Source organism: Eurosta solidaginis, chromosome 3, assembly GCF_040869045.1.
Source record: "Eurosta solidaginis isolate ZX-2024a chromosome 3, ASM4086904v1, whole genome shotgun sequence".
NCBI lineage: Eukaryota > Metazoa > Arthropoda > Insecta > Diptera > Tephritidae > Eurosta > Eurosta solidaginis.
Window position 1 is genome coordinate 154,322,335 of NC_090321.1, and position 25,711 is coordinate 154,348,045.

The 25,711-nt window shown below is 39.3% G+C and overlaps 1 long non-coding RNA gene across 1 annotated transcript; it reads right to left on the bottom strand.

Annotated features, from left to right (window-relative positions):
- Positions 1-24,052: 24,052 nt before the first annotated feature.
- LOC137246694 (uncharacterized) lies at positions 24,053-24,900 on the bottom strand. Its single transcript, XR_010951648.1, has 3 exons — positions 24,618-24,900; positions 24,479-24,557; positions 24,053-24,411 (listed from the first exon to the last, which is right to left on the bottom strand). It is a non-coding gene; the product is annotated as an uncharacterized lncRNA (long non-coding RNA).
- Positions 24,901-25,711: the final 811 nt, after the last annotated feature.

A 25,711-nucleotide genomic window follows, 5' to 3' on the forward strand; every position in this document is an offset into this window, starting at 1 on the left:
TCGTGTTTACCAAAAATGTAAACACGAGAAACGTCAAATGAAAATGTCCCAAAAACACAATTGTGAACTCACGTAAGTTCACAATGGTGAAAAAAGCTTTATGTGGAAGATTGCCAGATGGGCAGGCATGATATGGTGAGAATAAGGACAGGGATAGATATAGGGTGGTCATGATTGCGATAGACAAAAGAAAGACCGTGGGAAACGACATAAGGAAACGGTTCTTTTCAGCGGTTTGGCTAGTATAAAAGGGGTAGGATCTGGAGGAGAACAAAAGTAAAGTAACATATAGCATCATATCGGGCTACAGTGCGCGCGCCGCTTTGCGAATAAAAGAAAATATATTTAACTTTTGTTTGTGATCAAGTTTTTTTTTAAAGAAATTCCCTGTGCGCGAGGATCCAGAAAGGATCAGAGTAGTGCCGTATAATTTCAAGAATTTGTAATTTTTAATATAAGGCTAACTGCCTTCATGTAAAAGCACGGCGTCGATCGAAAATTCTAAAAGAGAAGGGCGACACAAAACCCAACCACCAGGACAGGATTTCCTTGCGGCATAGAGATGTGGAATATTTAATTATCAGGTGAGTCCTTAAATGCTAAAGAATTTTTTTTATCATATAGACTTTCGCGCCGTTTGGGGGCCCACGCGACCTCAATTTGGACTTCGGTCACCAGCCTCTTCAATAAATCCGCAGGCACCGATTTTCCTGGGTGAAGATTCCCACTTAATCATTGGGTTTTTTGCGTAATCCCAAATTCTAAAAATTACTATCTTTTTGATTTTTTTTTGATCAAAATACTACATTTTTGTGAATACACTCATTTTATATTGCGTGTAGGTATGTGGGCAAATAATATTAACGTATGTGTGACATAAGGCGCGTGAACGCCAAATCGGCTTGGGGAGCCTTAATTAAAAAAAATGTAATTGGCGCTAATTGAGATTTTCTTCTCGTAAAGGGAACCGAAGGTGGCCAGTGAAGCCTGTTCCAAGCGCCAGGGAATCACATTTTTTTCAACTTCAACATCCTTGTTTTTAAATGCAACAATTTTTTTCGCAACTTCAATATCAACTTGTTAAGTGTATCAACAATTTTTACAAATTCAACACCATTTTTACACAAATGCCACCATACAACATTTTCATCGAATAAGGCGTAATTGCATCTCATCATATTTTGATATTGCAATCTCATCACCTATAAATCCTTTTATTTGCATCTCGGGAAGCTGCGTCCAATTGGATTTGTCTATTCACCTAGCCATTTGCCCTAACGTTGGAGCGACCTACCACGTTACAGCATGCAGCAAAAAGTTCACCATATTATTAAAAATGTGTATTTAAAGTGAAAAGCTTTTTATGATAGATAGAAAATTAACAAACGAGTCAGGGTAGTCTAAAATTTGCTTTTTTCTTATCCCAAATTGTAAATTGTATAAAATTTGAATTTTACATTGATGTGCATGGACATATATCCGAGTCACAATAAATCTTATCCGTTTTAGTCTCAAACGTAATGTTCATCATAGATCAAAATTTTTATAAAATTTTAAGGTGTCTATCAGTCATAAAATATACCAGAACGACTAATTAGGCTGTTTTTTTCTGTTTTACTTTTTATTTGTTGCAGAAAGGGTATCAACCCTGCACCAATAAACCCCCCAATCCCCACGTAAAGGAGCTCTTTTAGGCAGGCATTAGGGTGTGTTGTAAAACCTTTTTTTTGTAACTCCAATGGAGTAGATGAGAGTTTGGTGATTTTGGCGACAGAAAGACCCAGAAATACAGTCCAAAAGAATATGGGTCATAGATTTCTTTTATACGAAATTTTCTTTTAATTTATGTGCCCATGTTGATTTTTTTTAGGTTTATTATAATTATATGCCTGTTATGAGTTCGCAAATACTGTTTTTAATACGTTCGTTTTTATTTTCTTATATGTTTATGTAAATATAAATTTTGTGTAAAAGGAAAAAAAAACGTATACCTGTTAAACTCGATGTTCATATGGATATATAAATTAGTTGAGTGGAGAAAAAATAATTTAAGCTAAGCGAAGTTAAATTTTTTGTTGTATAAGATTTTATTTCATTAGTGTATACAGTCTAAGAGTATGTTTATTAAAAATGTGTATTTAAAGTGAAAAGAGAAGTAAGATGGCTTGCTAAATTCTTTTGTGGCGGGATGTAAGGATGGAATGATGAGGAGGTAAGTAGGAGTATGGAGCATGGCATTAGGGTGACCGCAGAGTAGGTTGCACGATGCGAGCGGGCCAAGGTTGGGTGGGATTCCTGTTGTGCGGTGGGTAAGTGAATCCGAAGAGGTTGAACGGAAGAAAATAAATATATGTGTGCGTCCGGTTCCAAGATGGCGGGTTGAGAACCACGGCCTGCCAAATGTACTGAGCTAGCTAGGGCCACCATCGGGAACCAAAGCAACGTGTACGTGACATATATTTATAATGGCGCCCAAATTAAAACACATGAAGGGGTCGCTATATTTCGTATAGCGCCCGAGAAATAATTTTTTTTATAATTCAACAGAGCGCATGAAATGAAGCTTGAATTGACGCCCTCGCAAGAAATAAAATATTCTTCAGTAACATCTAGTAGAAATACAAAGATATAATTATCAATTCGTCTTGCACTTACAAATTGTATTTAAGCTTTCAAAAAAAAAAAAAAAACGTTCATTTGAAAAAAGGTTATGGTGTAAGCGGGTATCTAAGCTAGTTAGGTGACTTGTTTGTGTATTTGTTACAAAGTTTAATGGCACCATTAGTTAGGAGCAACCACAACTACATCGCGAATGGTAGGGGTTGTGAAGCATAAAATATATATTTTTTGAATTGTTTCGCTTATTTAGTTTATCAGTGAGGATTCACATACCAACCCACACAGGAACGAACAACTATGCTCCAGAACCCTAAGCCTCCTCATGTAGTCAGGCCATCCGAACACCCGCCAACTCATAATATTTTAAATTATAAAATTTTTTTTATACATTTATTTATATCGGAGAGTTTTTATCTTAATTTTGGTATTGGTTTTTTGGAGTCAGTTTTTACAAAGGTTTGAGTTTTTTGGTATACGTGTTACGTTAATACGTCATTACAAGTTTATGAACATTCATTTAGCATAGGATTTAACCTACAGATATATGTACCATATTCATACCTCTTCATCAATACAAACATTTTTTCTTAATCGATATATATATATATATATTTTGTATACATTTTTTTGGTTGATTTTCTATGAAGCGCATATTTTGTTTTGTCGTATATTCTCCTTTTTGAGATTACGTAGCTATTTGAATTTTTGTTTTACATCAATATTTTTAATACCAATATATAGATATTTTTTGTCGTAAAATTCAGCACCTATAGGATCGAACATACACATATGCAGATATCCTATTTTATAGTTTTTTTTTATATATACAAATCTTTTTTTTTTATTAATACACGTTTGTAGAGTTTAAATTGAATAATTTCTACTCTCGTTGAAATGAAGGAAATCGAAAACTGGTTTGTTTCGTTATAATTATTTATTATTGTTCAGAAAAAATGTATATTTTCACAGCTAAAGTAAAACTATTCGTACAAAATCGTTTAGCGAACTTCGGAAAATGTCTTCTGCTTTGCAGCGGCCAACCATCGCTGTCCACACTACAACGCAGTCAACATTGTTTTTAATTCCAATTCTTGGAATTGGTACTTTGTACGGCGAGGTTAGCGCTTACCACGTACTCCGTACTTCATCCAGAATATAAAATTCCACTCATCAGAATTTGCACTTTGTACGGCGAGCTTAGCGCTTACCACGTACTCCGCACTTCTACTGATAAGTGTTCTTACCGCCGATCGCAAAACGAAATGATTGAAAATTAAGAGTGCGCAGCCTTTTTATAGTCTGCGCCAGAGCAAAATTATTTTAAGGCAATCCTGTTAAGAAAAATATTATACAATGCAAATGCAAAAGAAAGAAAGAGACAAACATAGTTCTTCAGTTATACTACTACTGCCATGGTAACGAAAGTTTTAAAGTGAAAGGAGTTGCCATACAGTTGTCTTATAAAATACTTCAAATATGTTATGCTACGTTATCTTGCTACGTTACAGTCTCCCATTTGGCGTGACTAACTCGTCTCGAGGGCACGACAACACTTGTTTAATTCTTCTTGGGTCGTCCTCGTATTTTCAAAGGCCGTACAGGTGTTGGAGACTCATCTTGATTGCCTTGATTGAATTTTGTAAGTGAGGAAGCATGGTAAGTTCCCAGCGATAAATTTGGGTTTTGTTTAGAAGCGATTTCATACGACGTTGAGCCAACTTTTCGGATGATAATATATGGTCCGTCCCTTTTCGGGACAAATTTTGATGTGAGGTTTTTCGATGATTGACTAAGAGTATGTGTAGTGACTAGTACTTCTGTACCAAGTTCAAAGTCGTCTTTAGGGCGTCTCCGCTGATCAAAGTAGTCTTTGTTTTTGTCTTGCATGTGATGTTGTGTTTCTTTTGCACGTTTCAATTCAGTGCTGATTCTATTGATATGGCGTGATTTGTGGAATAAAAGTTTCGGACTCCACAATAGCTTTGACGTCATATTGTACGTCATCGAGAGTGCGTAGCTCTCTTCCGAAAGTTAAGTATGCTGAAGTAAAGCCAGTACTTTGGCATCTGACAGTATTTAGTGCGAATCTGATTGATGGTAGATTTAGATTCCACGTATTATGTTCATTGCCAACAAGTATTGCTAATTGTGTTTTGATGTCCCTATTCTTACGCTCGACGGGATTAGCTTGCGGGTGATAGACGGGTGTGAACTGTTGCTCAATTCCCATGCAATATGAAACTTTTTGCATTATGGCTGATATAAACTGGACACCATTATCAGATTTTAGTCGACGGGGAATTCCATAACGGAGAAATATTTCGTCTATTAACGTTTTTGCACAACATTCCGCGGTTGCTTCTTTTAGAGGAAAAAGTTCTGTCCGTCGTGATGCTACGTCTTCGGCTACCAGTATCCACTGGAAGCCATCATGGGTTTTTGGTAGAGGACCAAACAGGTCAACCGCGACAACTTCAAATCGTTGATTGCTGCTGGTAGTTTGAAAAAGACCCATAGGTTTTAGATTAGTTGCCTTATACCTCTGACACTCTGTGCAAGCTTTGACATGCTTTGAAATATCAGTTCGCATACCTGGCCAAAAATATCGGTTAGCAATACGATGAATGCTTCTCTCTATCCCATAGTGGCCGGCAGTACACTCATTATGGTATTTCTTTAAAAGTTCCTCACGTTCTTGCTGTGGTATTACCAGTTGAGCGTCTTCTCTATCGTCGTTAGAATAGCAGAACAATACCCCATCAAACAGCAAATAACTTCTGCTTGACCAAAATGTTAAATTATCGTCTTCAGATTCAATTGACGATATAATCTTTTTTAAGTACTCGTCTTTCAATTGATCATCCCGTATTTCTTTGGAACTCTTACGGGGAAAGTCTATTTGAAAAGCACATAAATCATTTTGTTCAATTTGGATTTGATCCTCATCACTTGTCGGACGGGATAGCATATCAGCGAGGGAGTTGGTTTTCCCAGGGGTGTATTTCACTTTGAAGTCATACTGTTGAATTTGCAATGCCCAACGTGCTAGTCGACCAGAAGGTGACTTTATTGTAAGTAACTATTTTAAAGGTTGATGATCTGTTACCAAAATAATCTCAGAGCCTTCGATGTAGCCGCGAAACTTTGCACATGCCCACACTATCGCTAGTGCTTCCCGTTCTGTAGTAGAATAATTTCTCTCAGCTGATGATAATAATCGGCTCGCATATTCAATCGGATGTTCATTATCCTCATCCCCCTGGAGTAAAGCAGCTCCTAACGCATAAGCGCTAGCATCGGCTTTGACATAAAACGGCATATTGTCTTGAGCTTGTTTCAATATTGGTGCTGATGTTAAGGCTTGCTTAAGTGCTTCGAATGCTTCTTTTTGCCTTGCGGACCAAGACCATTTTGCATTCTTTTTCGTAAGCTCAGTTAATGGTTTCGAGATTTCGGCATATTTACTTATGAATCTCCCGTACCATGAGCACGTCTGAATAAATGAAATTAATTCTTTAACATTTCTCGGTGCTTTTCTTTGGCTAATGGCGGCTGTCTTCTCCACATCAACGCATATGCCATCAGCTGTAATAACATGACCTAAATACTTTACCTCGTCTCAACAAAGTTTACTTTTAGCATTATTTATCCGTAGGCTAAATTCGTTTAATTTAGAGAGGACAATGTTAAGATCCTTGAGGTGCTCTTGAAAAGAAGACGAACACACGATCAAATCGTCTAGATAAACTAATAGTTGAACCTTGGGAATAGAAGCCTTAAAACGGTCCATGAGACGCTGGAAAGTTGCCGGTGCATTACGCAAACCGAATGGCATTCTTTTAAATAAAAATGTTCCAAAAGGGGTAATAAAAGAGGTTTTGTAAGAGTCTTTATCATTTACTTTTATTTCATAATAACCACTTTGCAAATCTAAAGTTGACACATGTTTAGTACTTTTTGCTGCATGTAATATGTCATCCATACGTGGTAACGGATACCTGTCAGGTACGGTTACTGCATTTAGCTTCCTGTAGTCAATACATACTCGGACTCCGCCGGTTTTCTTTGGTATTATTACAACGGGGGATGCCCATGGTGATTCACCTTCCATGATAATATCAGCATCTATCATTTTTTCAACTTCTGTTTTTAGCTCACGTGTTTTCGCAAAAGAAAGACGATAAGGTGGACTAAAAATTGGTACATGATCGCCTGTGTTAATTTTGTGCTCTGCGTACGGCGTTGGTTCAGAAATGTTGCCAAATGCTTCTGCATTGGCGTGAAGAACTGCATCGAGCTCATGCTTCTGTTCACTTTTGAGACTAATCCCATCTGTGGATTTCAACAATTTAAAATCGAATGAACCCAGTCTTACGAAGTTATCGTCGTCATCTCTTTTATTATATATCATACTTGGAAATAGAGATGGTCCTTTCTGCCTCTGTGGGGTTAGCGCATCGGCTGGCAGTGAATCTTTGAATATGGCTTGGATTGGACCTGGCGAATAGTCATTTCCTGGTATGTCTGGACCATAATACTCAGGATCTGAAGCATGTGACTTTGGAGGAGGGGTGTTAACTGGAATCTTGCGTTTAGGGGTAATAATACGCGCTACTTTAATGGTTTCGATCAGGTTTACTGGTACGTTTTCACCAAAATCGAATTGTTGCGTAGGGTTGTCTTCGTAATACCAATATTTCTGCCCCATATTTATTACGAAATTTTCTTTTTCGAGAAAGTCGGCTCCAATCAACGTGCGATTACAGTCTGCCTCTGGCAGTATTATGAATTGGATGTTTAAACACCGACCGCCAATTACGATTTTGCATATAGTCGCCAAACATTCTTTCTTTGACACGATTCCATCCGCTAAAGCGATGTCGCAAGTAACTTTTTCATACTTACACCCCTTGAAATCCATGACGCGTTTGAGGTTAGCGCTTGCCACACTTGTACGAGCTCCAGTATCGAAATACGCTTGTCCCGGTACACCGAACAGCTCCACATTTACCACTGGTATGTTTCTACCAACATTTACGGGGGATATTGCGTTAAAATTCACCACCTTATCAGATGACGATTTAATTTTACTGCACACAGTACAGTTTGCGCGTGTTACGCCAGGTGCATTGCATCCATAGCATGCAAACTTCGGTTTAACAGCTATTGCCGCTGTAGCGACATTTGCGTCAGACGTGTCCGATTTTTGCTTTTTAAAACAAGTTTCACGCGTATGTCCCTTTTTATGGCAAAAAGTGCATCGGGAAACTTGATCCTGTACTTTTCTCGAGCTTTCACGTTCGCTCAAAAATAATTCTGTTTCTCGCGCTTCTTTGAGAAGTTGCTCATATGTATTTACCTTATGACGGCTTACTCTCTCCCGGATAAAAGCACTAAGCATGCCAAAAACCATATCGATTTGATCAGCTTCTCTTGGAGCGTTAGGTAATTGAGCGAATAATGCTCGCTTTTTCCGGATAAAGGTGTCCGTCGGCTCGCTCTTCTGCTGCTTACATTCGAATATGTCACAATATATTCTCCATGCCGGTTTTGCGGGACAGAAACTTTCGCGTAGCATGCGAACTACATCCGTGAATGTGGATACTTGATCCTTCACACCGCGCCACCATTCCGCAGCATCACCCTCGAGCAACATAGGCATTCCCGTTATTGCGTCGGCGTCGTTAATTTTTTCTACCATTTTAAAAGTAGAAATCGCTGCGATGCACTCTTCGACTTTGATAGGGCTCCTCTCGCCATTGTATCGAGCTTTGCAGGTGCTAAATGTACCCACACGTGTATTAGGGTTGTTCATTGACACCCGTAGCTCCTTAACTTGTTCATTAGAGAGAGTCGCCATTTTGTTAAAACATGGGTAAAATTTTGAAGAAAAAATTCAGCCAGTTGGGCGCCAATTGTAGAGTTTAAATTGAATAATTTCTACTCTCGTTGAAATGAAGGAAATCGAAAACTGGTTTGTTTCGTTATAATTATTTATTATTGTTCAGAAAAAATGTCTATAGGTTCACAAAATGTATATTTTCACAGCTAAAGTAAAACTATTCGTACAAAATCGTTTAGCGAACTTCGGAAAATGTCTTCTGCTTTGCAGCGGCCAACCATCGCTGTCCACACTACAACGCAGTCAACATTGTTTTTAATTCCAATTCTTGGAATTGGTACTTTGTACGGCGAGCTTAGCGCTTACCACGTACTCCGTACTTCATCCAGAATATAAAATTCCACTCATCAGAATTTGCACTTTGTACGGCGAGCTTAGCGCTTACCACGTACTCCGCACTTCTACTGATAAGTGTTCTTACCGCCGATCGCAAAACGAAATCAATGATGACATGATATGAAACTTCTCGCTCTCTGAGAGCGCGTGAAAATGTGCATTTTTTATAACATTGACCATAGATGCCATCATCCTCAAAATCAAATTTGGGCATTTCGGAATAACTTTGGGGTATTTTACATGTTAAAGGTTTAATTTATGATTTTCACCGAAAACTTACTCAAGATTGTCAAATGGGATATCAAAAAACTCGAATTTTTTCAGGATCACAAATACAAAAAAAAGCTTATTTTACCCGTTAAAAATTTTTCCGTGACAACACGTGAAATTTAATTTTTTGATAGCTAAGATAAAATGTACTTATCTCTTTTCGTGCGTTAATATAACAGCTCATTTAATTTTGTTATTTCTTGTACCTTTTTTACAAATTTTTGATCCGCTTATGTAGTTGAATACACTTGAAATGAAAAATAATGAAAACGCACCGATTTTCTTGGAATTTTTTTTGCGCGGTTTACGCAACTCTGATCTTCAAGACCCATTCTTGGAAACGAATGAAGTTTGTTTACAATCGAATGAACCAATGTTTACAATTGAATGAACTTTAAGACCCATTCCTGGAAACGAATTGAGAGAGAATGAATGTTTCGTATCATGTCATCATTGAACGAAATGATTGAAAATTAAGAGTGCGCAGCTTTTATAGTCTGCGCCAGAGCATTTATTTTAAGGCAATCCTGTTAAGAAAAATATTATACAATGCAAATGCAAAAGAAAGAAAGAGACAAACATAGTTCTTCAGTTATACTACTACTGCCATGGTAACGAAAGTTTTAAAGTGAAAGGAGTTGCCATACAGTTGTCTTATAAAATACTTCAAATATGTTATGCTACGTTATCTTGCTATGTTACACGTTTTATTTTTTTTATTACATGGAGTGTTAATAGATGGATGCGTATATGCGAATAGTCAATTCAGAGAGAATTTAACGTGCATCTACTGTCATTAGATCGTATTTTTTTTTCTTTTTTTTGATTACATCCAAATTGTTTTTTTCTCTATTTTATTACTGAAATAATTGGATTTTTTTTACTACTATTGGCGCTGATACGGTGGTGTGGGCTAGCCGAGATTAAAATTTTATAGGATATAATATACATACATACATACGCAGTCATCTCGACTTATATACATGGTCTTTACAATTGTTTCATTACCAACAATTTTTTTGTGTTTTTCGTTTAAACCGTTGTTACATATCATTTCGCATAGGGTTTAACCCGCATATACATATATTTTATATTGATTTAAATTTTCTTTTGATTTTTTTTTAAGGCGCTAGTACGTGAAGGCGTGTCTGTAGACACGCAAGCCTCATAGGATTTAACACACATTTCGGGTTTTATACTATAGTTTTCCCTTTTAGGGTTATATAAAGATTTTTATATACATACATATATACATTTACAGTGTGTCGTTTTGGTGCCTGGAATACAAAGATTTTTTTTAAGTCCAAATTTTTTTTTTGAATCATTCGTATGAATCACTCGCCACCGGCCCATAATACACGAGCAAGAACAAAGATAGCCAACATGCCAGCAGAAGACGCAAATAAGCAAATGAATGAGGGTGATCCCGCATTCATGGATCTTTCAGATAGTTTCGTAGGTACGAAAAACAAAGGGGATGAAAATGTAGGCGGTAGTGGGCAGTGCGCACCGCAAGGTATGATACGAGCAGTGACAACTAGTACGGGGACAATGCCCAAACAATATGGTCAAGCCCAGGTTACCCAATCGGTACTCATCCGGCCACCGTCTTTAACCTTCCCGCGCCCCCCTCCGTTTCACAATTTCGCAACTAATGTTACGGCCAATAGGCCTAAAACAGTCAAACTAACCTAAGGCAGTCAAACAAATAGGCCACGAATACAGTACAAAAAAAGGAGGCATAACATTAGCAGCGAGTCAGCAGAGTCGAGGCGTTCGATACCTGAAAACGAAAGAGTTAATGAAAACGTCAACAACAATCTTAATGCATATAAAAATATTCCTGTTAGGTCGGCGGTAGGTCTGCTACCGGCGTTCAACAGTGAAACAAATCAGCGTCCAATCCTGGGCCCTGCAGCGGCAAACCATCGTTCCTCCTCACAGAGAACACTACCCGAACCTCAAGACAGGGCTGGTACCTACCGAACTGAAACGAACATAGAAAAGTGGGGGATCAGTTATCAGGGTCACCGCGATTCCATGACCATAGAGGACTTTGTATTTAGGGTTGAGTATTTGAAAGAGCAGTATGGGTGTTCGTGGGCTGATATCATTAGAAACTTTCATCGGCTGCTGCGTGGAGAGGCACACGAATGGTGCTGGTTGTACATCCGAACGAATCGCAACTTAGACTGACCAAGCTTGCAATTCGCGTTACAACGGCAGTTCGGATCTCAGCTCACGGATTTCGATCTAATGAGAGAGATCACTGAACGCAAACAAAAACCCGGAGAGACGATTGATGACTTTTTTCACACTGTCGGCATACTGCGTTCGCGTATAAGGAAACCCATACCCGAATACGAAATGGTTCGGCTTGTCAAAGGGAACCTGCGGGAATCGTTAGCCAAATTAGTATACCCCATTGCAGTGTACTCCATAGAGCAACTCCGTATGGAGTGTAAGGAAGTTGAAAGGTGTTTTCCTCGTAGGGATAGAGTTCCTCAAGGTGGATTCGTGCCTCGTTCATACCAAGTGAACGAAATAGTTGATACGTCGCCGGAAGAGCATGAGTCCCCCGGAGATGAGGGTCAAGTCTCCGTGGAGGAGCTCCGTTATCAGCGCGTTACCAAACACCCATCATCTCGTGACCAAGCAAGTCGTAAAAACATAGTTTGTTGGAATTGCGGTGCCGAAGGACATGCATTCACCGATTGCATGTCGCTTCAGAGGCGCATATTTTGCTTTAAGTGTGGGAAGGCGGACGTCATCACGCCGAAGTGTCCAATATGTAACCTATTGGGAAACGCGAAACGGAACGCGATGACAGCGGGGGTATCGCGCTCCACACAATTCCCGCTAGAGTAGACGCGTCGACAAACACATTAAAGGAAGACCTCGTGAGAGGAGGCGATCAGCAGATATTACGGATAAAACCAAAACCTACAAATTATACTATTAATAACAAAACAAATAACCCGGCTAGACTGTCCCTTGAAGAACGTATGAGGAGGCACAAAGAAGCCCGCGAAAGAATCTTTGCAGACTGCGTGTTACTAGGTCGTCGTAGGGTGTCACGTAAGATAATGAAGGCAAGGGATCGATTTCGGAACCGGAAGATGCTACGTCGAGCAGTTGTTGACACTGTTGAAAGGACAGGCCGAGATGACCCACGGGCGTACGCGGGCATCGAAATAAACGGTGTCCAAAAACGAGGGCTACTGGACACAGGTGCATCAGTTAGTCTATTAGGTAGAGGATGCCGTGAGTTAGTCGAGGAGTTAGGGGTACCTATTAAACGTTTTATTTCAAAGGTTACAACTGCAGGTGGTGGCGCACATACGGTATTAGGAAAGCTGACTATACCTGTAAAATACAAAGATTTAGAAAATAAAATAACGTTTTACTTATGTCCATACCTTGAACAAAACATTTATCTCGGGATAGACTTCTGGCGCGTTTTCCAATTGGCCCCAAATGTCATAGATGTAAATGAAATCGATTTATCAAAGTTAGAGCAGCAGATGGTGACGGCGGAAGACAGGAATGAACGGCGTGTGTTTCATGACCTCACGGCAGAACAACAACAGCGCTTACATAAGGTCGTCGAAAGTTTCAAGACGTTTGAAAAAGAGGGTTTAGGTCGTACTCCGCTGCAAAAAACATTCCATTAAACTCGTGGAAGATGCAGTTCCTGTGAAAAATCGTCATTACCCACTTTCACCTGCAATGCAACCTATAGTTTACACAGAAATTGGCAAAATGTTAGAATTGGGGGTAATTGAAGAAAGTGAGAGCCCATGGAGTAATCGGACCACTATAGTACGTAAACCCGGTAAAAATAGGTTTTGTTTAGATGCCCGAAAATTAAATGATTTGACCATTAAAGACGCTTATCCGCTGCAGAATATAGAAGGCATAATTAGTCGCATAGATGATACCAATTTTATTAGTAGCGTGGATCTTAAGTTCGCCTTTTGGCAGATAGAACTAGAAGACAAGTGTAAACCATACACCGCTTTCACAGTCCCGGGGCGTCCCTTATATCAGTTCGTGGTCATGCCTTTCGGACTATGCAATGCGGCGCAACGGTTATGCCGATTGATGGACCGAGTCATACCACAGAGATTGAAGGCAAATGTCTTTATATACTTGGACGATTTACTTATAATCGCTCCCGATTTCGACTCGCATCAGCATACGTTGCAAGAAGTTGCCATGTGTCTTAGAGAAGCAGGATTAAAAAAGTCAAAGTTTTGTTTCAAGGAGTTGCCGTATCTAGGATATATTGTGGGCGGGGGCATGTTAAAGACCGATCCCGAAAAGGTAAAAGCGATCGTGAACATCCCGGTACCGAAAACCATGAAGCAAGTCCGGAGCTTCCTAGGAACAGCCGGTTGGTACAGACGGTTCATTAAAGATTTTGCGGCGATAGCGGCCCCGTTGACCGATACCCTTAGAAGACGAACAAATTCGAGATGACACCTCAAGCAGTCGAGGCGTTCAATAAATTGAAAAGGGCGCTTACCTGTGCGCCTGTCCTAAGACACCCGGATTTTACTAAACGTTTTTGGGTTCAATGTGACGCTTCTGATTATGGCATAGGAGCGGTGTTATTTCAAAAAAATCACGATGATTCCGAAAACCCTATTGCTTATTTCTCTCAGAAACTAAACGATTGCCAACACAAATATAGCACTACCGAGAAGGAATGCCTCGCGGCTGTGATGGCGGTGCAAAAGTTTCGCCCATATATTGAGCTGATGCCCTTCACAGTGGTGACAGATCACGCCAGTCTTAAGTGGCTCATGGGGCTAAAAGATCTGAGTGGTAGATTAGCGAGATGGTCTTTGCACCTTCAAGCATTTAATTTTGAAATAGAGCACCGGAAGGGCTCTGAAAATGTGGTTGCAGATACACTGTCACGGTGCATCGAGGAGCTAGCTCAATCATCGATAGCGGGAATGGATACGGTAGAGTTTGAGTCGGAGGAATATTTAGATCTGATAGGCACGATAGAAAAAATGCTGAGCGGCTGCCGGACCTGAAAGTAGAAGACGGGTTTGTTTTAAAAAAAAATGATTGCAAAAGATGTAGAACTGGAGGAAAACGAATGGAAGTTGTGGGTGCCGGCAGCATTGACATCGACCTTCACAGAGAATGCGCACGGTTGCGAAACTGCTGCGCACGGCGGTATGGCAAAAACTTTGCATCGCTTGCGACCCTTATACTATTGGCCAAATATGGTTGTACAGGTCCGAAACTACGCCCGTGACTGTCAGGTTTGTAAGGAAAGCAAGCCCAGTAACGCTATTTTGAAACCTGGTATAGGATCGGAGGTAGTTACCGAACGACCATTTCAGAAAATTTATATAGACTTTTTAGGCAAATACCTTAGGTCCAAACGAGGCAACGCCTATATCTTTGTAGTTGTGGATCATTTTTCCAAGTTCACATTTTTAAAGTCAATGCGCGAGGCTACGGCCACCAATGTTGTGAAGTTCCTCACCGAGGAAATCTTTCATAAGTTTGGTGTGCCGGAAATAATACACTCAGATAATGGGCAGCAGTTTACCTCCAAACACTTTGCCAAAATGATCGTAGCGTATTGCATTAAACACTTGAAAACCGCGTTTTACTCGCCACAATCAAATGCCGCTGAGCGGGTCAACCAATCGGTCTTGGCTGCTATCCGTTCATATTTAAAAACAGACCAGAGGGATTGGGACCTATATCTGCCAGAGATTGAGTGCGCGTTGCGCAGCGCCGTACACTCTGCAACGGGTGTGTCGCCATATTTCGCCTTATTCGGCATGAACATGTTCACCAGCGGCGCAGACTATAAGCTGGCTCGGAAACTAAGTTCCCTTAACGACAACGAATTACTGTTGCTGAACGACAGCGACAGAATAAGATTAATGAGAGAGAAAATTAAAGAAAATTTACACGAAACCTATGAAACAAACGCGGCTCGGTACAACAAAAGAATCCGTGAAGTGCGCTTTGTACCCGGACAAGAAATATATAAGCGCAACTTCGTATTAAGCGACTTTAATAAAAATATAAACGCGAAGTTTTGCAAAAAGTTTGTTAAGTGCAGAGTAACGCGAGCGTTAGGTAAAAACATGTACCTGTTGGAAACGTTGTCGGGAAGAAGCTTAGGGGCGTGGCATGCCAAGGACCTCAAACAATAGTCCTCCTTCATTCACTCAGTATTTCTCCGGCGACGAGGGTCAAGTCGTCCGGAGAGCAACAACCGATCGATGATGTCTGCCAACCTGAAAGAAAGATAAACAAAATATCCATAAAGTAACTCGCTTATATGTGAATTTTATACATAATAATACTTCCCGTAAATCTATCTCCGGCGATGAGGGTCAAGTCGTCCGGAGAGGTCCAATATGCAGTACATACACAAATGCCCGGCATAGCTCGCGAAGCAGGAGACAGTGTCAGGTCGTGGGTCGTCCCCGCGTTGGGCTTCATTCAGACCTTGGCCCGCTTTGATGTAGAGAGCCTCACATGTTGAGGTGGAGTACGCTGTTAAAACAGCAATATTAAAATAAATTTTTTGCTCGTTCAAAATATATGAACAAAAAACCGAAAAGTTACCAGCGCGCCCCTCCTAAATCGGGGGTGGTATCCACAGCACGTTTGCGCAGAACACCTTTCTGCGTTGGTGGCCTCCGGCCATGCTTATAAAACAGTACCCTGGGTGGGTCCAACACCGGTTTGGAGACCAAAACTATATCCGGATAGAGATACAATTTTTATTTTCCGCCTTCGGAGAATTGTTCTCGAGATTAATACGCGTCCTGTGAAACCTCTCTCCATATTTTTTTCGGGAGCAGTCGATCCCTCAACTACATTTTATTCATAATAAAATTTATAGAAATCGTGTTTACCAAAAATGTAAACACGAGAAACGTCAAATGAAAATGTCCCAAAAACACAATTGTGAACTCACGTAAGTTCACAATGGTGAAAAAAGCTTTATGTGGAAGATTGCCAGATGGGCGGGCATGATATGGTGAGAATAAGGACAGGGATAGATATAGGGTGGTCATGATTGCGATAGACAAAAGAAAGACCGTGGGAAACGACATAAGGAAACGGTTCTTTTCAGCGGTTTGGCTAGTATAAAAGGGGTAGGATCTGGAGGAGAACAAAAGTAAAGTAACATATAGCATCATATCGGGCTACAGTGCGCGCGCCGCTTTGCGAATAAAAGAAAATATATTTAACTTTTGTTTGTGATCAAGTTTTTTTTTTAAAGAAATTCCCTGTGCGCGAGGATCCAGAAAGGATCAGAGTAGTGCCGTATAATTTCAAGAATTTGTAATTTTTAATAAAAGGCTAACTGCCTTCATGTAAAAGCGCGGCGTCGATCGAAAATTCTAAAAGAGAAGGGGACACAAAACCCAACCACCAGGAAAGGATTTCCTTGCGGCATAGAGATGTGGAATTTTTAATTATCAGGTGAGTCCTTAAATGCTAAAGACTTTTTTTTTATCATATAGACTTTCGCGCCGTTTGGGGGCCCACGCGACCTCAATTTGGACTTCGGTCACCAGCCTCTTCAATAAATCCGCAGGCACGGATTTTCCTGGGTGAAGATTCCCACTTAATCATTGGTTTTTTTGCGTAATCCCAAATTCTAAAAATTACTATCTTTTTGATTTTTTTTTTGATTAAAATACTACATTTTTGTGGATACACTCATTTTATATTGCGTGTAGGTATGTAGGCAAATAATATTAACGTATGTGTGACATAAGGCGCGTGAACGCCAAATCGGCTTGGGGAGCCTTAATTAAAAAAAATGTAATTGGCGCTAATTGAGATTTTCTTCTCGTAAAGGGAACCGAAGGTGGCCAGTGAAGCCTGTTCCAAGCGCCAGGGAATCACATTTTTTCAACTTCAACATCCTTGTTTTTAAATGCAACAATTTTTTTCGCAACTTCAATATCAACTTGTTAAGTGTATCAACAATTTTTACAAATTCAACACCATTTTTACACAAATGCCACCATACAACATTTTCATCGAATAAGGCGTAATTGCATCTCATCATATTTTGATATTGCAATCTCATCACCTATAAATCCTTTTATTTGCATCTCGGGAAGCTGCGTCCAATTGGATTTGTCTATTCACCTAGCCATTTGCCCTAACGTTGGAGCGACCTACCACGTTATAGCATGCAGCAAAAAGTTCACCATATTATTAAAAATGTGTATTTAAAGTGAAAAGAGAAGTAAGATGGCTTGTACAAAAGCTTTTTATGATAGATAGAAAATTAACAAACGAGTCAGGGTAGTCTAAAATTAGCTTTTTTCTTATCCCAAATTGTATAAAATTTGAATTTCACATTGATGTGCATGGACATATATCCGAGTCACAATAAATCTTATCCGTTTTAGTCTCAAACGTAATGTTCATCATAGATCAAAATTTTTATAAAATTGTAAGGTGTCTATCAGTCACAAAATATACCAGAACGACTAATTAGGCTGTTTTTTTCTGTTTTACTTTTTATTTGTTGCAGAAAGGGTATCAACCCTGCACCAATAAACCCCCCAATCCCCACGTAAAGGAGCTCTTTTAGGCAGGCATTAGGGTGTGTTGTAAAACCTTTTTTTTGTAACTCCAATGGAGTAGATGAGAGTTTGGTGATTTTGGCGACAGAAAGGCCCAGAAATACAGTCCAAAAGAATATGGGTCATAGATTTCTTTTATACGAAATTTTCTTTTAATTTATGTGCACATGTTGATTTTTTTTTAGGTTTATTATAATTATATGCCTGTTATGAGTTCGCAAATACTGTTTTTAATACGTTCGTTTTTATTTTCTTATATGTTTTTGTAAATATAAATTTTGTGTAAAAGGAAAAAAAAACGTATACCTGTTAAACTCGATGTTCATATGGATATATAAATTAGTTGAGTGGAGAAAAAATAATTTAAACTAAGGTGAGAACCACGGCCTGCCAAATGTACTGAGCTCGCTAGGGCCACCATCGGGAACCAAAGCAACGTGTACGTGACGTGCTACAAAAACAAAAAAATGCAGACTGTTTAATTCAACAACAACAACAACAACTGTCTAATTCATTATCCGAAGTTCTTATATGGACGTACAGTATGAAAAGTGCAAAGTACTGCTAAAACTGATTTCCCGAGTAACCCGGGAACGAATTGATGTGACTACGCCTATCCTTCTTTAGCAGCAGGGTCTAGAACCAGTTCCCTGTTGGACAGGAAAATAAACGTTTGGTTATCTCCAAGTTGATCATATGCTATTACAGAATATACTCGTTTGCTGCATCCGACCACTACATCCAACTTTCACAGATTTTCTGGGCTCAGCAAGGGTATCCTCCTGAATGGTGCATTTGTTGCACGGTGCTGCCTAGCCGCTCACCCAACAATACAAGACACGACGGAACTTTGCTTGGGACACCCAAGGTCACTAACGCTTCTCATGGCTCCAGCGGATTAGGGGGCTTAGAGTATACCCGCGGTAGCCATGCCTGCGTAAGAGGCGATTAAAATACCAAATTCGTTCAGGGGGCTGTGTAGCGCATTCCGTTCAATGGGTTGCCAGAGCAATATATAGCTTCTCCAACCCAATTGTGAACCTCACCTACCCGTGTCGAATCCTGTTTCTTTAACAGCCGTGGCTCTGGCGACCCCATGTTCCTTATGGATCTACATTTGAAGGCGCTTAGTTAGCTGACATCGCTTACTTAAACGGTTGATTCTAAAGTAAAAAACAAAACAAAATATAGGTTAGGTTGAACTGGCGGGTTCATGACGACCTCACATAGACTGAATGAGTTCGTAGTGTTACCAGAAGTTTGTTTTAACGACCAAGCTAAAAACCCTATCAACAACCAGGACAGCTTATAAAATAACTCCGCCCTCTTGACGAATACCAGAAGCTTCCTAGAACTTAAGCCACTTTCTGCTTCTAGATATGAAAGCTGTCAGCTGGAGTCTTAGCCTGGCAAGCGCAGGGCACGAGCACAGAACGTAATCGATCGTTTCCTCCTCCAACCCGCACTTCCTACATCTGCTATCACTGACCAAGCCTAATTTAGAGGCATGTGACGCCAGAAGGCAGTGTCCAGTAAGAATATCCGTCATTATCCTACAGTCTACAGTTTAATGATAATGAAAATATAAGAATCAGTGTTTATGAATAACATATTTTAATTAATCCCTTACAACAACGTGATCGGTGGCTATATCACCATGTAGATAGTGTGGTGTTCCACCTTGTATACATAAGCAGTAACATTATTCACATAAACATAGCTTGGTATTTGTGCAGGCATCAATATAGCATACATTGGTCAAGTTCGGTGTGCACCAGATACTGGTACAAACACTTTTGAATGCATAGCTTTCATATAGATTGGATGTCCAGCAGTGCTCCGGTTGTGCCAAAATGTAATGGGCTGCTCAGTCTCTTGGTACGGCAGTATAGGTATGGGCGGGTGTATTCCTAGTCTGCTCAAGATCGTATGGTACATAGATGGCTCGAAGACGCCAGAGGGGATTGGAGCCAGAGTTTTCGGACCCAGAGCCAAAATATCAGTAACTCTAAAAGCACATCCGAGCATTTTCAAGCGGAAGTATTCGCCATTAGTTAGTGCGCTAAGCTGAACCCAATGAAACAATTGCCATACTCAGTCAGGCAGTCAGGCCCCACTAAAGGCATTTGCGGCGTTCGAAATAAAGTCAGCACTGGTCCTTCAGTGCGTAGAAAAGCTAAATCAATTAGTAGCACACAGCGTAGTACTGTAGCCCTGGGTCCTAGGCCACAGGGGAGTAGAGGGTAATGAGCAGGCGGACTCAGTGTTTAATTTATTGCGTCCCTCCCACAAATTGTCATCCTCCCAGCAGATCCTTGCAGCGGATCTGCGCCATACTCTCCTCTTCCGGGAAGGTATCGACCCCAATCCGGGTCCTTCTCCTGACCCCGGTCCTGAGAAATGAGTTTGCTGCGTTTGCCGGAAAAGAATCTTTTTAGGACGGTCATATATATAAGGGCCTGAAATATTTCAATGAACTTCCTAATCACATAAAAAGTAGTAATAACTTCAATACTTTTAAAAAAAAGTTTATTGGAGCATTGTAAAACCCTTCCAATAAGATACAGTTTTTCTCCTCTTATTTTTTACATGATATATCCGATACTGGAGCGCGAAAAGGAATGGTAATATTGGAAGCAGCAAAATACAATGCATCCGGCCTTAAGGAAAAGAAAATCGGTCGCCACCTGTAACTCCAGACAGTTACAACAACTAATTTCGCTGGAATTCGGTATTTCCAGCTGATATTTACTGTTGCTGATCGGAATCACTCGCATTCCGACAGCATTAATATAACAATAACATCAATATATAACAACAACAAACAACTGCGACGCAGGGAAAATGACAAAAATCTTGTAAATCTACTAAAAATAATTAATTAATTCCTCCCCTTCTATGCAGTTCTATGCATACATACATATGTATTTTTCTCTCCAAACGCTAATTAAAAAAATTAATTGGTTTTCACATGAACTTCGAACTCTGTCGTATTTGCATTCTTCAGTTGATTCTCAACAAAAGCATGTCAAATTATTTAATATGGTAGCCAATTTACTTACCCTTTCTGGTGCGATGATTCCTGGACAATCGGGCCTGACTAGACGCGATTTTTTTTTTTGCCTTAAGAGAGCGTGCTTAACGCGAACCATATCATGTTATGGCACACCTTTGGTGATGCAAACAATCAGACATTTCTGCTTCTAATGCTTCTAGGATAGCAGCAGCAGCTCCCGGTGGCGCCACATAAATAGCAGTTGCATGCCGATCAGTTGCCTTTTTTGCTCTGGCTACCTATTCAATTTTAATTCACATTACATTATCTACTATTGCAATTTTTAATCAATACAAATCAATATAAATTACCGAAGCAAATACTGGCAAACCAAGATGCGTAGTTCCCCCCTTTTTTAGGAAAATACATCCAACCAGTTTGGTACCGTATTCCAAAGCATGTTGGTTGTAAAGTACCTTGTATCCTTGGCAAATGACACGTGAATCTGAATTTAATTGTAGATTTCCTCTGATTTTGGCATATTCTGAGCTGCATCGCAACCCGGCGGAGATGCTATCTATTAGAATAATATAACATTTTTTTTTATTATTTAAAAATGCACATACGTATGAATGAAAATCAGAAAGTAAAGGTAGTAGTGCAGTTTACGGTACCCACCCTAAAGTTGGGCCAAGATTTTCGGGTGAGGTATCAAAAGACGCGTATTAATCTCGAGAACAATAATCCGCAGGCGGAAAGGAAAAATTTTATCTCTGTCCGGAGATATTTGCAGTTGAATTTGGCGATTTTAATGTGGTTGTTGTTGTGTTGTACCTACAAAAAAAGACCCGCTGGTCTTTTTTCGGTTTTTCGTTAATATCTTTTGAACGGGTAAAAAAAGTTAACTTCCGCTTTCGGATTCTTGATCTAGACGTGAATACGCGTCTTTTGCTCAATCGAAAATTTTGGCCCAAATTTCGGTGGGTACCGTAAACTGCACTATTACCAAAGTAAATAATGTTGTTGTTGTTGTAGCGAGATACTCGCCACAGAATAACGAGTGACGGCTCTTATTGTATTTATCCTCTTTGTCACAACCATGGTACAATAACCAGGCAAAAGCATCAGAGTTGCATTTTACATGTTTTTTCATTCGAAGGTGGTCATAAAATGTCAAACTTTGTTTATGTTTACATTTTTTGTTTATTTACTTTTGATGTGAAAATTTATTAGGTAATTCTTTACTTTAGATCACAACTACTAAAACTCGTCCAAAAATATCGGGAGAGGTGTCAAAAGACGCGCTTTGGACCCAGGACCGCGAATCCGAAAACGGAAATTAAAAATTTTATTTCTTTCCAGATATATTTACAAAGTAGAAAATTTTCATGTGGCTGTTGTAATTTTGATGGTGTTGGGTACCCACAAAAAAAACTGTGGGTAAAAGTGTTTTGCGCGGATATAGATTTGTCTCCCATGGTAATTTTTTAAAAGCGCGGCCGAAGGCCGCCAACGCAAAAAGGTGTTCTGCGCAAAATTACCATGTATTTACCATGGAACAACAACAACAACCATGGATCCCACCCCCGGTTTCGGAGGTACCCGCGGGTCTTTTTTCGGTTTTTCGTTAATATCTTTTGAACGAATTAAAATTTTTATTTTCCGCCTTCGGATTAATAATACTGATGTCAAGACGCGTCGTTTGACACCCTCTCGATATTTTTGGTAGCGTATTAGCAGTCGACCCCTCAACTAGACTATGGATTCCACCCCCGGTTTCGGAGCGCTCCGGTGCCATTTTTCAGTTTTTTGGGAATATTTTTTGACAAATACAATTTTTTATTTTCGCTTTCGGATTCGTCGTCCTGAGTCCAAAACGCATTTTTTTTGACACCTCTCCCAATATTTTTGCACGAGTTTTTGCACTTGTGAGCTAAAGTAAAGAATTATCCCGCAAGATCAAGGAAGAGGAAAAATTGGGAAAAAGCTTTTGGCGTTAGCTTCCCTAAAATGGCTTAATTTTTTCGCTCCATTTTCAGGCTTGTGACCTTATTGTGGGAGCTCAGAGAATTTGATGCCCAACTCCACTCCATCGCTATATTTACCGTCTTTGATGTAAATATTGTTTCCCGAATGTTGTAAGATAAAAAATATAATATAATGTTATGTATGACTTAGCAGTGCAAATCAAGAGTTTGTAAAAAACGGAAGTTGTCTCATCGTCCCCAACGGTCATTCCTACAGTTATCTACCAAAATATCGGACAATACTTTCGCCGCTACAACGTGAAGGAAGGACGAAGGATAAATAATAAAGTCCCTTCTACATGTTCGCTTTTTTTTAAGTGACACCGTTGGAGCGAAAGGTCAATACTGCGCACGGAACAGCTGCAGCACACGAACGGATATGCATGATGTACCACGAATAAGCCGTGAAACACAGACGCAGTAACCTCCCCTAGTTTCAGGGCCACCATTAGTTTACAAGAGAGAGAAAATATGCTATACAAGTATACGCAAAACGGCCCTTATCAGGTCCACCACTAGTCAACAAAGAGAAAAAAATGCTAAACAATTATACCTACGAAAAGTGGCCCTTATCAGGGCCACAAACAGTTTGCGAAGAGAAAATATTGCTAGACAATTATGTTTTACATGCTATAGATTTACTTTTGGATTATTTATATCATCCATATGATGACAAGAAAAAACTGGAGTATAACCGATACTAGAGTTGAAAACGGAAATATTCCAAGCCGAACTTTTACCGTAGCAGGTACCGATACCAGATCCAACCTAAAGCCGAAATTGCTACAAAAGCCTCCTGGCTAGAGCCAGAAGGAAAACCCGGAACCGTAATTGAAGTCAGTACTACAACCAAAAATTAAACCGAAAGCAAAATCGGTTCCGAACAGAGGAGCCAAAAGAAAAATTGGATCAAAACAACCATGCAATGGCGCTGAACCCGAAAGTTCTGTGGCATAGCGACTCATTTGAAATTTTCAACACACCCGTGCTTTTTTTAATTAAAAAAGATTACATCTAAAGACATGGAGTACATATCCTTCAAAGAAATCTGCACCTCTAATACCGACACGACGAGTTTCCAACGTTAAACGTTATTATGTATATATGTATCTTCGATATTTATTAGGTTACTAAATTACTTAATTTTTACTTTACAAAATACATGAAATTTTAAAATAAATCAGTACTTATTCATGAAAATACTATTAACTCAGCATTTTATATACAATCTCATCCCAAATTTTCAACATCCCTTGGAGACAGTAACGTTAGCATTCATACATACATGTATTGAAAATAAGGTCCACTACAAAAAACATTTAGCAATAGCATTTCCCAATATAATTTTAATACTAAAAAATAACGACCTTAGGCAGATAAAGTAGGAACAATATAATTCCTAAAAAGTTGTATCTCACTTTACATTAAACTGCTTTGGAATATAAATACATACACTAAAAGATGCATACAATACAAAACGGTCCCTTATTTATATATCATAAACAAAATTAATGTTGCGACCATTGGATATTTTTCAAATCAATTGGTTCTAGAACCATCTCCCATAATGGAGACATTTCACGTAAACGTTCGACATGTTTGATGCAGGTATCGGTAATATAATCAACCTCTTCAATGGTGGTAAAACAACCAATACCAAATCTATAAGAATTTAACAATATATTACTTTCAAATTAACTAAACAATTCAGTACGGTAAACTTGTATACCTTATTGAACTATGTGCCAAATCCTCATCAGTTCCAATCGCACGTAGGTTCCAGTGATGCAGAAGTACATGCTGAGGCACTAGACAACGCCACATCTTTTAAGACCATAAGTAATGATAAATTTAATAAACCACTATACCTTTGCTCTGGATCACCATTACATATACCATGTGATAATCTTGAAGTGATGCGATCATATAAACGTTTCGACAGAAAATCTATAAATTTCTTATCATATTCCATTTCTTTGAGTGCAAGAAACCATGCAGCACCAAATCCAATAACAATAATCCGAAGGCGAAAAAGAAAAATTTTAGCTCGTTCAAAAGATATTCCCAAAAAACCGAAAAATGAACCGAGTGCTTCGAGACCGGGGTGGGATCCATAGTTCTTTTGCGCTGGCGGCCTTCGGCCGCGCTTATAAAAAGTTAATCTGGGTGGGTCCAACACCGGTTTGGAGACAAAAACTATATCTGCGCAAAACACTTATGTCCACAATTTTTTTTGTGGGTACCATTATCATCAACATTACAACATTTCAATTGAAAATTTTCAACTTCTTTTGCAAATATCTATTGTCCAACACAAAATAATTTACCTCCGCCTTCTGATTATTGTTGTCGAGGTCAATGCGCTTCTTTTAACACCTCTCTCGATATTTATGGACACATATTACACAAGTATACACGGTTTTGGATCTAGGCAACTAAAAGTGGGTTTTAAGACAATTTATGATGCTGAATCCGATTCTTCATGCCATTTTTTAAGATTGATTCTAGTTTTTAATACTGTCAATAAATTCATTTTTAAATATTTTTGTCAAATAATATTCATTTTATTAACTTAAAAGTAACAAATCAGAAATGAAGATTGGTGGAACTTTGCCTTTTGTATTGTTTAGTATCTGTTTCGTGTATTAGAGCCCAACAGTAGTCGCTCATCATGCCTTCATCCCAAAATCCTTGGTATCGTCTTTCAATGTTGACTAGATCTTGGTGTAGCCGCTCTCCTTATTCGTCGCTCGTATCACCCAAGTTTTCGGGAAAAAACAGAGAAGGGAATGCAGAAAATGCATCTTTAGAAACATTATAGCTCCAATCTTTCGATAATTTTCCAACATATCGCCAACAATTTCCTTAAAATTAGGGGATTTGTGATTACCAAGAAAGTGGTGAACGATATATTGAGAAGATGCCCATGCGGCTGCTTCATCGAGCGTTAAACATTTTTTAA